A 4,870-nucleotide genomic window follows, 5' to 3' on the forward strand; every position below is an offset into this window, starting at 1 on the left:
ATGAAGTTTCAAGGGCTTTTTTGGGGAGAGAGGGGGGGGAGGGGACTTTGGTATTTTGAGGGTTTGTGGTGATAATTTGAAGATTTGGAGGTAATTCTATTTGGGTGGGGGGGGGGGTGTTGTGTTTAGTGGTATTTTATTGGGGCATTTTAGTCATTTTTGAAGGTTATTTGGTATTTGCTTTGAGGAGAGAGAGAGAGAGAGAGATTTTGTTTCCTTAAGGCTGAAAAAATTAATTTTACACGCCTCCAAAGAAGTTGTTTTGTAACCTGGTAAAAAAAAACAGATTTCCATTGGCTAGTGTTTTATAACACCTTAACACCCAAAATGAGGAAAACATTTTCTAACAAATGTTTAACACCGAAATAAATAGGACCTAATATTCGAAAGGAGCACATAGTTAATCAAGATCATTTATCAAAGATTCCAGAGGGAACAAAGACATGCAAATTTTCTAATATTAGCTCAATTCTTTTGGGGTGAATGATTGAGAATTGAGAAATATGTTGTCTAAAAATATGAGCCTCATGGATAGGATTTTTTTTTTTTTTTGGGTGAAGATGTGGATATATAAGAGATAATATTAGGTGTAACTGAAATAGGGATAGGTGTAACACTTCTATATAGTGAGGCTCAGGTGTATGGAACTCACCCCATGTGAGAGGCGTTACATCTATCTTCGTCATATAATAAAAACAATTTGTAGGCAGAATGAAATGAAAAATTTAACTAATAATAATAATAATATCAGTATAAGGATACAAGTGCCAACTGACAAGTTAGTTTAAGGTATTGTAAACCTTTTTAAAATTTTCTCTCTCTAGTATTTGCCAGGTAATTCAGAAAATTATATATGGTATGTGAGGTGATAGGGAGTTCTCCCTTTATGGGTAAAAGAGACCCTAACTAATGTGGAGTAATTTACAATCCCATTGTAGCATGGAGGAATATAATTAACATTGTGTACAGAAGTTGAGATCTCATTAATTTTGCCTATATATGTGTGTGTAGTATAATCTTAAGTCACACTCTTTTTCAAAACTGACATCCAGCTCATTTACTTTTTTCACGTCTTCCTTTTTAAATATATAGTCAAAATTAACCTTTTGGTTTCCCATTTGTTAAAATTCTTCACCATCTCCCTCTCACCACCATCTTTTTCTAGGGTAAAAACCTATAATTACCCAATTATGAGGATCTGCAATAATTATATTACCAACATAAATTGCACTATTGAATTTCTTGGATAAATTCATGTCAATTTTACTATGCATTATATAAGTTAACGACCAATATAGGGGTTGCCACCAAAAGCCATTGCCTCACACATACTCAACTTTGATGAAGATGATGACCAGACAAATATAACTCTTCTCTGCTAGAAAGACTCTCCCTAGCAAAGGGAAGAGAGACGGGCAAAACTTGAATCTAGTTACTTTAATGCATTAAATCCGTTAAAATGGTAATATGTGTCCATTTTTTTATCATGTGTTGTCATTGTAACAGGTGAGATGGGGTGTTTTTTCACTGTATCACTATGAGTATGTTTACTTCTCTCTCTTCTTGTCCTTTTTCTCTTTCGGGTAAACATAAAACCTGTCATGTGGGTTTTGAGGGTCAAGATAAGATTGTGCCAGCTTCGAATCCAACAAGTCCCCTAATATAATCTTCCACCAAAAAGCTATGATCGATGGACAATAATTGTTGTCTGTGGCCGAGAATGTACTTGACTAAAACATTTTATAAGATATATATATACACACTTCAAAGCTCAATTTAACTATAATGGTGTTTATAGATCACAAGATAGTGACAAGGCAAAGCTTTGGTTATTGTTCAGAATGCATCATTACTAATCTTTAGTGAGAATTAGAGTTTTAACTGTAGATTTTTTAAAATGGAATTTTAGTAGTAGAGTTTCAACAGAAAAATTAATTAGTATTTTGAGTGTTTTGCATATTATAATATATAGTGTTTCAAAGTTACAAAATTTTAAAATATGAATAGTGAATTATAAATGATTTTTTTTTTGGGTTCTAAATTTCAACTCCTTAAAACTGTTTTCAGCTTTATTAATAAACTCCTTTGTGGTTCTAAGAGTACCTTTTTAGTGTGTTGGGAAAAATCAAGAATTAATTTGAAAATTCTAGTATTATTGGTTTTGTTCCTAGGCAATAAAGAGTAATGCTACCGTTATAACTTTTTTCACAACATTTTTATAATTGCTCAAGTGGTCAACTATAAGTGATAAATACAATTTTTTATATAAACACAGTGGTTTTTTTTTTTTTTTTCACTACTCACAGATGAATACAATCACAACTTTTTTTACAAAATTTTTATAATTGCTCAAATGGTCAATTATAAGTGATAAACACAATTTTTAATATAAACCCACCGGTTTTTTTTTTTTTTTTTTTTTTGTTTGTTTCCACTGCTCACAGATGAATGCTTCAAAAATTATGAAAATTATTATGAAAAAAATTAAAAAATTTGTATAGGAAAGATTATTGAATGGTAAAAGAACATCACTAGCATGAACTTAATTTCAAGCAATTTTCTGTTTCTTTTATTTCCAGCCCTTCTTGAGGCCGGTGTCCTGGTTTTCAATAAATAAACTGACTGACTGAAATTTTGATTATGACAGACATTTGATTCCTACACAGATGTTTGGTTTGTGCCATGCACCAAGGTCCATAAAAAAAGGTACAATTTTGTGGATAAGGCGAAGTAAGAAAGGGGCAGCCCTTAATTAAAATCCTTGTATTATATATATGAGAAAATATATATAAGTTTACTTACAATTTTGTGGATAAGTTTCATAATTCGATTAATAGGCTGACCACTTTTCTTTCTCAGCAATAACAGCAATCCAAATCACTTTTTTTTTTAAAAAATACTAATTTAAATTATTGGAAAAGATAATACATAACTATCGTATTTGAAAATATGTGATATAGCTTTGATACCATTTTAAAAAGTGCAAGACATAATTATATGATATATATTAATAAAAATATATGAGAAAATATAGAATGCATAAAAATAAAGAAAGAGAATGCAAAGAATTAGCTTGGTTTTGCCATAGAGACTTCCATCTACAATGAAAAATCCTTGATGACTATATTTTTAGTGTTAAGTTTTATGTTTCATAATGAATCCATTTAAGAGTATTTTTAGTAGGCTAAATCTTAGACTTAGCTAGAGTTACAATAGTAAGATTATCATTATTTTGATTGCAATGCAAGTCAAATTATAATCACTTTACTTACACTCTAAATAGAAATAGATTCAAGAAATCTAGATTAGAGCTATACGTACAACATAGTTAGACCTTGATTAGTATTAAGTCCATCATATTGCTATACAAAAATTACAAGTTGTTTGTTGTCAATACATGTCAAATAAGATTGTCATGGCTTGGCAAATGTCCTTTATAGCCTGTTTGGATGTTTAAAAAAGGAGAGAGAGTAGAGTAAAGGGAAAGAGAATTATTCAGCTACTTTGTTTGGAGGTTTTTTAAGGAAAAAAGGGGAGGTGTTTGGAGGGGTCTCAACTACCTCTAACCTCTCATTTTTAATTCCTCAAAATTGGAGAGATTTGGAGAGAGAGTAGAGTAGATAAATTATTGATCAAATGAATTTCCCTATTTACCCTTTTTAAATTAACAAAATTACAAACCGATTATATAAATAATCTTTGTTTGTTTCTTGAGAAAATTTAAGGTGAATGAAAAAAAAATTGAATATCAATCGTCTAAATAGTGATTGTTTCTGGCTGATTTTCAGTGTTCTTTTGGCTTTGGAGGTCCAAAATTTCACTATTTTTCATGATATATTTCTGAACTTCAGTTTACTTTTTATTCGTTTGGAATTGTGTTCATCGTGTTTTATCAATGTGCACTGGTACTTTTAGCAATTCTCTGCTCTGCTCTGTTTGGACTCTGAGAAAACAGAGGAAAATGACAGAAACTTGTAGTTAAAAACTGTTATGTATACAAGTTTTTTACAATTACTTACTTGGCCGCCTGGATTGAAATTTTTTATTTTCTCGGGAAAGCAAGTTAGAGTGTTATATATGGCCAAGAATTCCTAGTCTGATTCTCGAGAAAAAGAAATATGGCCAAACAGTATCTATATGTTTGTGTCTCGTGTAGTTGTCTTCTCGGCAACTCTGCCTTCACAAGCTAAGGCATTTACCAATCCCCTTGAAGGTAATTCTGTGGATCCCCCTTTTTTTTTTTCTTTAATTCTAGTTCTTGATTTTCTTGCATTTTATCTTTCATTGGATTCTTTTATAGGAAAATTGATATAGTTTATGCCTGCGTTTGGATAGCACTGTTTCTTACTCAAAGTAAAGTTGCGGTTTGTGTTGTTTTTTTTTTTTTTTTTTTTTTTTTTCTGCAGGGACAAAATTTACTGTGCATGTACTGTGCGTGCACTGTTCATGCACTGTTCATGCAATATTTAATATTAAAAGTTGGTCCCACAATACTATTCACACATTTAAAAATTATTTTGCTACAATGTTTTCAGCAACAATCAATTTTTATCAACTTTCAGCAACAATAAGTGCTATACAAACGGACCCTATGTATTTTAGTGATCACCTGTGATTAGAATGTTCTTTATTCTTTGTTTGGTTAGTGAGAAAATGGAGGACAATTTTAATTAAAAAAAAAAAATCAAAGAGAATAGTACAACACTCGAGCTTCCATATTGTGAAAGCTTTATTGTTCGTGCTCACAATTTTTGGTGGAAAATTGGGCCCATTAATCATAGACCAATGTTGCAAATCTATTTTCAAATAGAGGTAAATTTGTCTATTTAAATCATTTCTTCTCTTTTTCGTCTTAATTTTTAAAATATCC

The sequence above is a fragment of the Quercus suber genome, unplaced genomic scaffold (assembly GCF_002906115.3).
Source record: "Quercus suber isolate HL8 unplaced genomic scaffold, Cork oak 2.0 scaffold_69, whole genome shotgun sequence".
NCBI classification, from domain to species: Eukaryota; Viridiplantae; Streptophyta; class Magnoliopsida; order Fagales; family Fagaceae; genus Quercus; species Quercus suber.